Raw genomic sequence first — 11,803 nt, forward strand, 5'->3', positions numbered from 1 at the left:
TCTTATTGCCTCTATTCATGTTGCTTTGCTGTGTGTGATTGTTTTGTTTTTCTGAGATCTTTACATATTGACTATCTTAATCACATAGGCTAGAATATGTCTTTCTTAAAATCAGTTGGCTCAGACTACATAGTGATGAAGTCAAAAGTGAATTGCTGAGTCGAATAAATACGTTGTCTATTATTTCAATCATTCAGGATGGAATAGACTTCTATAAAAAAGTTAGAAGATAGACTGGTTTAATTCCTAGGGTATTTTAAAAAAACCAAAAACCCAAGTCAAAATACTTAGTCTAGAGCTCTTCTGATTTTGGAAGTGTTCCATTTGGCAGAAATAAGTAATTTATCTCTTTGATTGAGAAACTTATGATGAACACTGCTGGTCCTGTGAAATTCACAGAGAATTTTTTGAAACTGGTAACAACACTGCTTTTGAGAAGGCTGGTGGAGAAGGCGGGTGAGAGGGGTAAAATATTGAGGTGGCTCCTACATTTCACATATACAGTCCCAGCATCTCAGATGCCTGCTGAAGAGTTCAGAGAATACTCAAGCACCTTGTACCATAGCAGAAAGATACCTGCAGCTACTGTATGACAAGACATTTTATAACTTTAGAGAAAGTCTAGTTGATTCATAAATTTTCATAGGATGGATGCTTAATTGTAACTAAGATTGGGGATCTCTCATATGTTAGGATTTACTTTTGTCAGAGCTATGATGCTCTGATATATTTCTCATGTGACATAAGAAGTGATTTGCATATTGCAAGACTGAATATTTATGGAGAGAGTTGAATTTGCTTCAGGTTCAGCTGGAAAGCCATTAAATTCAAATTACCAAACATATTCTATTTAGCTGTTAATATCTTTTAGCTACAAGAAACTGCCTCAGAACATCTGAACTGAATGGAAGATATACAGTCAAGTGACTTTGATCCATTAAAAAATTACATGTTATTGTCTTAAACTTTCACTGTCTCAATGTCGAATTTAATCAAGGCATGCAAGGCACCTAAGAGCTTACTTTGCATATTTCAGTTAGCATAAAACTGCAGGAACTTCAACCCAAGCACTTTTCAAAGTTCACCTCACAAACCAGGAAGATCCAGAACCAAAACCTAAATCTGCTTACAAACCTCTTTTCTTTAGTAAGGGAAAAGATTTTTATTCTGATGTTCTTTCTCAGTGATGCAACATACTCCTCATTATTTAAAAAAAAAGATAAAATCTTTTTGTCTCTTCATACTGTGGTACAAAAGAAAACATTAATCAAATACAATCTGGAATGGAAACATAACATTAAAAGCAATACTTCAGCTACAGGGCCTTCCTTGAGCTTTAACCAAATATTGAACAAAGTTAGATTAGTTTTCCTTCTAATCTTTTACTTCTTCCTGCCTCGAACTATTTAAAATTCCAGATTCCAAGAGTCTGGGGATTTGATCTCTTCAGTCAAACAAAGAAGTACAATGCCATTAATAATACTAAATTTCTAGCCTCCTACTCAAAAACAAATTTAGTCTAGATTTAAGTGATCCTACCAATAAGGAAACATTAATCCTCTAGAAAAAAAATGCAAGTATATGCTGAAATTTGAAATAAATTCAGCATTTACATGCTTGTTTTGTTGGTTTCTGAGTCCTTGTTTGCTTGCTTTTTTTCCACTGGACCTGGGTGCTTTTTTGGAATACAATCATAGTTAATTGCTGTAAAGGAAACAAGATAGAAGCTCCTATTGAAAAAAGAGATGTTTAAGTAATTGTCTATTGCTTAACTTCATTTTGAAAATAGAACATTAACAAAAATTAAATATAATGGGAAACAGAAAAGATTGTGTAACTATGAAATATTATTTCTCCTATGGTCTCCTTCTACAGATTTTTGAAAAATTCCCATACAGACAATTTTTTTTTTTTTTGAAGGCTGGATCTATGTTACCTTCAAAATATTTTTCAAGCTGAGTTTATCCATTCTGGCTGGACAGAAATAGTCCTTAAGAGACAGACTTAGGGAAAATTTCCATGCACATTTTGTAGAAAACAGAATGATAATTTTGTATAAAACCAAATCCATAATATAAAAACCACAACATTTAAAAAACAACATAAATAATGAAAGGCAAGGTGGCATCTTTACAAAGAGAAGTAGTTTCTAAAATACCAGAAAAAAAATTTGGTACTGTTGATGCATAATCTGACTAACAGAGCAATCCTTATCAGAGAGACAAGATCATTTTGCTTGACTCACACTGCATTATTTTTAAATTGTGGATTGAAATTTGAACTAAGAAAAAAAGTAGTCATTAAATGTATATCATTTATATTTCTATGAATTTGGAAAGCCCGAATTCATATATGTGGCAGTCATGTTGAATTTAAAATTTTCCAGGATTTTTGCAACACAGCCTACTTGCATGGAAAAAGAGGCATATTCTTCTCCTGGTCTCCAATTTTATATATAAAAAAGCAAGGAAGCAAGCCTGTTTTCCAAATTCACTAGCTCTGTCCATGTCAGTGCTTTGCTCCATTTCGTTTACCCTAAAAGAGAAATCTAGACCTAAACAAAAAGAAAAGACCCCTCCTAACAGGAAATGTCACCAAAAGGTTCATAAGGTATAAGTATAACCAACAGTTTGCCTCTCTTTCCTGAAGTCCTTGCATGTAGATAACCAATGTTTCTGTTTTTTTTTTTTTTTAACATTGTTAACCTGTGAAGTCTTTGATGCAGATATGATAATTTGGATCACAATTTCTTCACTCCTAAGTGGCTCTCTAGGAGCTATGATAATGCATTTAAAAGTATACTTATAAAATTAAAATCAAAATGTATCTTTGCACATGTATCATAAAGCTAGTTCTGCAGAGAACACACTTTCCTACACATGAATTGTGAGCAGAATATTGAAAATAATGTCAAATGCAGATTAAGACCCACAGCTCTGTAAATGCAACACATTTATTTCTTGGAAAGAAAAAAAATGGTGTGCACTCAAGTTTAACATGGTAAGTACTAATTAATTATTCTGAAAATAAGAAGATAAAGTTTTCCTACTTATTTTTGACAGTTTATTCCTCAAATAGTTAATGTATTAGCTATTACAGGGTAATTTTAGTGATGCCAATCAAGCTATCTTTAGAGTAATAGCTACTACTGCTTACAAGTGTCAGATGTTTCATTGTAAACCAGGAGAGAAAAAAAAAAACAATGAACAACAAGCCAACAAGTAACACCCACCAACCACTCACTCCCAGAAAATAAAAACCCTCTCTGCCCTCATTATTTGTGATTGTGGATAGACAAAAAAATGAAACCCTGCAAAAGAGACAATTTTAATAGAAGCCACTATTTTATATGAAAAGTGAACACTGACAAACCTTCTGTCAAATTAAATATCTGAAATTTGTAAATAGAGTCTGGAAACTTCCCAAGTTCTCTGTAGTTTGATGTCCTTTGGTTCTCATGTTTACAATTCAATGCTAAAAATTTATTGCCAACCTGAATTTGGAAGCTAGCCTATGAAATCAATGCCTTTATAAAAGACTGGAAAGATATTTCAATGAATGACAAGTTCAAGCTAATGATTTTCTGTCCCTGAAATGCCAGATAATTTTCTATGATTCTGTTAAACTTGGAATAATACACTTCACCAGCTTAGAAGCTACAAAAATATGCATTGTACATGTACAATTTTAATGTATTTTGCATTATTTTAACATATTCTTGAGTCAATTTGTACAATAAATAAATAGATGAAAGACTGAGAATGAATTTCCACTTGCCTAGATATATTAGGAAAAAAAAAAGCCACCTGGATTTTACAGAACACTTTGAATTCAGGAGCCAATTAAAAAAAAAAAAAATATATTCTGTTTCATACAAAGCAGTAAAATATTACTTAGTCTATTTTACAGGTAGAAAAATCAGTCAAGATTGTTTCAAAGTCACTAATATTCCAGAGGTTTGAACATTGTTTTGATTGAGATTCTGCTGTGAGACTGGCACTCAAATGCAGTAGAATATAAGTCATAAACAAAAGGTAAAATCCTAGAATAAGTAAATCTTGAAACCATATCCAGGCACATGAGGGACAAGAAGTTGGTTAAAAGTGGTGAGCAAGGATTTGCAAAGGAGAAGAAGCCATGTTTGACTACTTGGAGAGTCTTCTACAATTAAATGACACAGTGGGTAGATGAGGACATTGGATACCCCATCCTGTGGAAGGCTTTTGGCTCTGTCTCCTGTAAGATCTTCAGAGACAAGCTGCTGAAGTATGGACTGGATAAGCATGGAGATGGGTTGAAAACTGTTGAGCACCTGAGCCCAAAACATTGTGAACAGTGGCATGAAGTCTGGTAAGGGCCAGTACCAGGCAGTGTATCTCAGGGATCCATACTGGGTCCAGTCCTCTTCAAGATCTTATTCATAATCTGGGGGAAATGCTGAAAAAATTCACATTCTGTTTCACAAAACAGATATTTGTCTTGTGGAGAGGCAAGAGGACGAACTTAGAGCCCCCTGCCAACACTAGATATGGCAATGCAGGTCAGCAATAACTTATGTGACTCTCATAAGGAATCATCTACATAATAACAGTCTTTCTCAAAAAAAAAAAAGACATTCAAAGAAATAGTAGATTGAAAAGTTATGACTGAGATGTAAAAGCAAATGCTACAAAATCTTGAAGCCAGAGAAGCTATTACTGAATGAAAAACAAGCTTCACTACTTTTGACAGTTGATTCCTAGAGATGGATGTTAATATATAACAGAACAAAAATATGTTTTTAAAACAATACCAATTGAAACAATAAGACAACAACTGAGGAGGAAGTTATTACTAAAAAGAACATTTGAAAGATTAGAATATATGGAAGAGAAACACACCAAAACAACCATTATGACAGACTAAGAGAGCCTTGTTTTAGTCTGGGCTCATGCTGGAGTCACAGCATACCTGACAAAGTCAAATTGATATCATGACATTGACTCAAATGTTCATCAGAAAGACATATATATTTTATATATATACACATATATGGAGCTGATAAAACAGTTGTAAAAAATCTTGCTCCAGAATCCTCTACCAGGAAGTGTAATGAAAAAGAAAAAAGGAAGAAATTAAAAAAAGGAATCAATGAAACTGAATAAGCAAGTACCATCAGCTGTGATAGCTGGTGTCACATATTAAACAACCAGAATTTGTCATTCTTACTCGGTGGCAGCTATCTTCCCTGACATACCAGCCAAGAACCTGATGGTCAATAGAACCTTCATGCAATGCGGCTTTTACCCACTACAGCCTCAAGCAGCAGGAACGCCCGGCTAGAGCTGCCCTTGCAGAGACCGTGGCTGCCACATGGACGGGCACTCCAGGGCTATAGTGTTCACATCCCTGCTAGTGCTGAGCGCTCCAGCGTGGGTACGCAGCTTTGGTAGCTTCACGCTGAGAGGAAACGAAGGGACGAGAGAGGCACACTTTGCCAGCAAGGCTGAGAACTTTTATTTCCTGCGTGGTCACAGAGATGGTCGGAGCAGTGGTTCCCAGTGCAGTGCAAGGCAAAATGGCCCCGGGACAGAGAAAGTATTGGGTTAAATAGGGGGCGAGTGGACAGAGGTCGAAAACCCCCTCACCCAATAGGGACAGACAACAGGGGAGTGACATAGAACATAACAACCTATGGGAACATAACAGAGGTGGGTACAGTGTTCTGGGACAAATGGGAATGCAAAGGTGGGGTGATTGACACAGAACTTTCTGTGAGGAAGCAGGGAGTGGTTACAAGATTGACAGGTAAGAGCTCCCGTGGTTGACTGCTTGGAGTAAACCATTATGAGGGAAAATAGGGTACAGAGAACCAACCTACCGAACATTTATTAAAATCCCTAACTAAACCAACCCAACTTACATCAATGCAAATTTTATAAAACAAGTTAAGGGGAGGAGCTCCCATAGCAACTTCATGGGAGCTTCTATCTGAATTGTCTTTTGTGGCAATTCAGAACATATGGGAACTTTTTCATGCCTCTTGCACAGACAAAGCTCACCATGCTTTAGGGGAGTTCATTCTGGAACCATGTACCTTCTGGCTTTCAGTTTAGCTTTTTGCACACTAGATTTGGGTATCTTAGATTAATCAACAAGCCTAACTTATCATCAGCTGACCATACTACTTAAGAGTGACGCACTTTGTATAAACTCTGACCTCATTATCAACGAGGAGGATGAGATGAGTGCTCCTTGCTTTTCCTAAGCTCTGGCTTCTTTAAGGGGATGCCGGTTATTTCATCTACAGCTCCCTTTCCTAGCCTCTGACTCTCCTACAGAAAGCACTGCAGTCCCCAAACAGCGAGAGACCTATTATTGTGGAGAAGCAAAGGAAGCTCAGTCCATAACGCCTTCAATGATTTACTTTTTCTATTCTTTTATAAGAATTCGTGCTTTATTCTATTTCTTAGAGATCTTTTCATATAATGCTCTCTCTTGGTCTGATTCCTCAATATGTGCAGTATTTCAAAGCTCTTCATTTAAAGCAATAAAATTTCTCCATGGGCTGGTATTGCTTATTTTTTGGTTTTTTGTAATAATAATAATAATGTCAAAACAAAACAAAGATCTGCTCAACTGCAGTAAATGATCTGGCTTTCCATTCTCTGTGCAGAGTAAAAATAGCTGAAGTTTATTTCATAAAGTGAGTGTTTTCAGGCTGTAGTATGCCTGACATGAGTACTGCTCAAAGGCAGAATTTAACCTTTCATATCTGGTTTAAAGTGCTCAACTACTCTCCCATAATTTCCAGCAATATTTGGCCCTGAGTTTCTATAAGTTTTATATGATCAATTAATTAGAAAACAGAGCACCACTTGAAGAAACAAGTGATTTATAATGGAAGATCCACTTCTGCAATTTGCAATGTTATTGGATTCTCTTAAAATAGTTAACCCAAAAAATACTGATGCATGCTCCCCTGAGAAGCTGCTCTTTTAAATTTGACCCCAACAGTAAAATAATCCTCACAAAATTAGTCAGCATGAGGCTAATATTAGAGCAACTTTCTGCAGAAAAGTGCAGGCAGGCAGGTGTAGATATGTCAAGGCAGGCACTTGTAAACCTGTTGTGTTTTCAGAGCTGCATAGTGGAGCTGCTTTTAGAACAAGTTAGCATAATTTCTTTCTAATAAGGGTTTATTTATGTGCTAGAATGATAATATGGTTTCTATAGCTACAGCTGGCTGGCATCTGGACAGCTGAGGGGATGGTGGGAATATTCACAGTACTCTCTTTTTTCACACATACAGACACAAGAACCAGAGTGACAGGAGCAGAACAACTCCAGTGCAGATCCTATTTGTGACACATTTCTTTTTCCACCTTCCTAGCCGCATCTCGTAAAACAGAGCATACTCCATGACTCCATATGCTCCATTTGGTACCATTTTTCACAGCATTTTTGTTGAACTCATCAGGCATTCCTAGTCCATTGCACCAAAACTCTTGTTGTCTATGTATGCATCAAAGTGAATAATTTTGAGCTGTTGAAGGATGGGGATCAAGATCCAGACTAGCAATTTGGTTTTGTAGTTAGATTTACTATGACTCTATTTTTAGAAATCAGAAATAAAAAAGTTCATGAGGCAGAAAGATGTTGTACATACAGTGGCCTAGATAAGAAAATCAAACAAACAAAAAAAGGAGTTAGTTTGTATAGCTATATTCAAATTGAATTTATGTTTTTTTCTGTGACAAAATATCACTGCATGGAATATCATCTGCATGGAACTATATATCTCTTAAGAGCTCTACAATGCATTCATGCTTATCACAAGAAGAATATCAAATACTTTAGTATTTCTTACACAGAATAGCAATAAATATATTTACCATTTTTCTCCTCTCCTCCTGCAGCTGAACCCATTAAGGTAAGCCACAAATAAGCCTGATTTGTTTACCAGTGGATGTTGCACTAACAGTTATGTGTTATTTGATAGAAAAATCACTTGGAAAATTACTGAAATATTAACATTCAAAAGCTTTGTGTGAATCTATTCTGAAATGAATCCTTTAAGAAAGAATTAGAATTATTTGCAGAATTGGTTTACTAGAAGCTGAAAAAGAGGATGTAGAATAAAAACATTTTATGTGGAAATAGTGTATTTCCAGCCAAAGTGTTCAACTGATAAGTGACATAAACTTATTAAAACCTAGAATTAAAAATCCCATTCTGTTGCCACTGAAAAGTTAATCGCAGTGTGAAGCTAATCCTGGATATCAGGATTTTCCCACCAATAAGCTCCATGGTATATAAAGTAGGCCCTACAGTAGCACATCTATGCTTTACATGCTAAGACTTGAGCCCATATGAACCATCTTACATTAAAAAAATTAAATAAATAAAGAAGGAAAATGAAAAAGAATCACAATAATCAGCATTTAAGTTAATATAGGAGCATGAAAGGATGTATATAATCATCTACTTAGTGGAAGCTGCTTGTGCAGTAATTCTCAATAAGCGCTGGATCTTTGGTTCTTCTGTAAAGCAATAAAAATTCATTGCTTAAATAGATAAAAGATCTGTTTTCTGCAACCATCAGAAAAATAAATATAAAAAGCCAGCAGACATAGCTATATTTCATTAGGATTGTTTCAATAACTTTGCAAGATAAGTTCAGTTGATGGAAGCTTTTAATAACACAAATACTCTACTGCAACAACAAAGATGTGTTAGCGTAGTAATTCAAAACGCAGGCGCTTAGTCCTATTGCTTTACTCTAAAGTTTTGCAGTAAGGTGCAGAAATCCAATGGACAAATAATAAGGTACTTAGTAAAGTGTTTAGGCTAGCCCAGAAATTCAGAATAACACTTATATAAAAGGGTTGGGCAAGCATTTTTAGAATACTTTTAATAGTATAACATTGTATAAAACTTCTCATTGTTAAAGGATATGAGTATAGCCTTAATGAGCCAGTGTGCTTCTACAGACACACAGAATTTCTAGCAGGGCAACTGTTTAGTGATCTTCTTGCCATCCATTAGTCTAAGCAAATCTACATGAAACATAACCCCCAGTAAATGGCTCCACACTTAAAAAAAAAAAAAAATCAACACTACAAATATCCCCAAAATGACACTATTTTAAGGATTTTAAAAATATGGTTTCTCAGGGTATGGACAACTGATTGTTCCAGTCAAAAATCTTGTCTCAATAAAAAGAAAAATACCTTCCAAGAAAAGCAGTAGACACTTATTTGTTTTCTACTTGTTTTATATGAGACAGAGTTAAGTACGCTCTAGGACTCAGAATATCAGTTTCAGGTGGTAGGAATTTAGAACATGTATTTTAAAGTGGATAATTAGGTTTTTTTTCATTAGCTGTTTTGATGAATAAGTATGCATAGTCAAAATAGGCAGCTGAGACCAGAAGAAGGAAGTTTTTGAAAGCTATAATGTCATATTGTGATAGATTGCTGCCTGGAATGCGCTCAAAGATTAGCCTAAAAGCTCAAAGTGTAAATAGCATTGAAGAAAATAGCTTTTCTGTCAGAAAATTATGTTTTCCTCTCTTTACACTGTTGCTACATGTGTACTTTTGAAAACTCAAAGGGTGTTTTAAGGTACAGTGCAATTTCAAAACAATCACAAAGGAAAGAAAATTGATGTTTCTCTCTCAGGTTCATCTTTAAAGCTTACCTTTTAATGGCTTTTCAAGGTCTGAATTTTTTCTGGTTTCTTTGTTTCTATGGTTTGTTATAGAATATAAGTTATGACTTAATTTTCTTATTTTGGTTTTGAGATGCATGACATATGTTTTCTTTCTTGTCCTCACACATTTTTCTCTAAGGTACAGGTTGCAGAGCTTCCCTTCAACTACTATGAGAGATAGCAGTAAACTAGGAATACAAGAAGTCCTTTGGGTATGCCTAGGTTGAATCTAACATTTTTTGGGGCATGCCAGCTTCTGAAAAATGGCAGGGAATATTAAATTCCCAGGAAGTCAGAAGCAATCAAGCATATGAAAATTGCCTGTGATCAAAGAAAGAAATAAGCAAGAATTGTTGTGATTAAGATGATGTTATTTATCTAAAAAAGCAGTTTGCATGCCTTCTTTACCTACACATGCATAGTACTGTTTTCACCTCTTAAAAAAAAAAGAAAACCAATAGATTTTGGGGTGGTTGAAGTCCACTTCAAGAATCAATGGAACTTGTCTGGCTCTTTCTTGTTTGTTTGTTGGTTTGTTTGGGATATTTTTGGATTTTTTTAGTTTTGTTTGGTTTGGTTTTGTGCAAATTAACATAAAGATTTCATTATCTCTTCCTGAAACATTACCTGTAGACAAGAAACCCCCATTCTTGGACTGTTAAACCACCAGACTTCAGAGGTCAAATTATTATTTCATACATGCAAAGATAATAATAATAAAAATAAGAGGAATATGAGATCAGATAATTTGTTTTTAATGATCCTGATTACATCTTTGAAATTTTTTCCCATTTGCAACTTCCAAGTAAGGATTACAAAAATGCTTCCCACCACACTATCATGAACTTAAAATCTACAGTGAAATATCTGTAACATATCACTAAGAGAACAATATAATGGAGAGCATTTCTAATGTCCCATGTCTCTGCAATAGCAGGAATGTTGTTAGGTGTCTCTAAGGGTATTTTACATCCTACAAAGATTTAAAAAAAGGCTGAAATTCTTCTTTTATTACAGTTTAGGTTCCATTTCTGATTGGCTTTCAATTTACACTCCAGAATGACACTTTTACATTGCTTGCTGAGGTTTTGGTACCCTCCTGCTCTTTTCTTTTCTTCTCTCTTCTTTTTTTTTTTTTTTTTTTTTTTTTTTTTTTTTTTTTTTTTCCCCCTTAATTTTTTTTCCCCTTTTAAAGGTGCACATTAAAGAAACATCAAGAAAATGCTCAGAGCAAAAAGTGCACAATTGTCAGAATCCTACAAGTCAGTAAATCAATAAGGAGGAGAGACTTGGAGAGCAAAAAATGTTCTGCACAATCTTTGGAGAAAACCAATATACAAATGCAGTGTGTATTTTGCAAGGAATGTCAGGAACAGTTAATTTATGTCCTGAATAATGCAAAGGAAAATTAGAAAGATGGTACAAACTGGATTTAATTTTCAGTGCCAAGAAATTATTTGTTTCAATTTACACCGCTATTTAGTATCAGCCCAATATATCAACTATACTAATAGCCTGAAAACATCTGCTTTATCCCTAAGGAATGAAGACTCCAGAGAGCTCTGCTGCAACAGCTATTTGGTGCATTTGGCTGCCCCTACAATGACTTGCATTACAAAGTTCTTTTCTTGGACAGCAGAAAAAGCAAACAAGAAAGCATCAGACAAGAATATTTTTGAAATTTTGCTGTTCCAAAATCAGCAATCAGTTTGTGGATGTGTTTTAGAAGACTGCTTCTCTAATGATCAGGTTCTCATTGTCTCTGCCACTCTCCAGTAATAATGGAAAATAATTATTTCAATCCTATTGCAATAAACCTTGAAAACTACTTGTGGCTGGTTGGTTTGTTGGTTGGGTGGTTGGGTTCTTTATTGAATCCAAACCATCTATGGCATAGGTGCAGTTAGAGGGCAGAAGATCAACAAATTTTCTGCTGGGTAAGGGATGCATGAATAAAAACATGGTGAACAATTAGGAATTTCATATTACAAATATACTCTGAAGAAATAGCAAGGATGAAACTTCATTTCTGACAAATACATACAAATTATAATATTCTAATATTATTTACTTTTTCTCTGATAATGCAGACCAACAGAAAGGTAAGGGA

General features: G+C 34.9%; 1 long non-coding RNA gene across 1 annotated transcript; it reads left to right on the forward strand.

Annotated features, from left to right (window-relative positions):
- The first annotated feature begins 8,926 nt into the window (after positions 1–8,926).
- Positions 8,927–11,521, forward strand: LOC137475652 (uncharacterized). Its single transcript, XR_011000002.1, has 2 exons — positions 8,927–9,605; positions 11,235–11,521. It is a non-coding gene; the product is annotated as an uncharacterized lncRNA (long non-coding RNA).
- Positions 11,522–11,803: the final 282 nt, after the last annotated feature.

This window comes from Anomalospiza imberbis, chromosome 1 (assembly GCF_031753505.1).
Source record: "Anomalospiza imberbis isolate Cuckoo-Finch-1a 21T00152 chromosome 1, ASM3175350v1, whole genome shotgun sequence".
NCBI lineage: Eukaryota > Metazoa > Chordata > Aves > Passeriformes > Viduidae > Anomalospiza > Anomalospiza imberbis.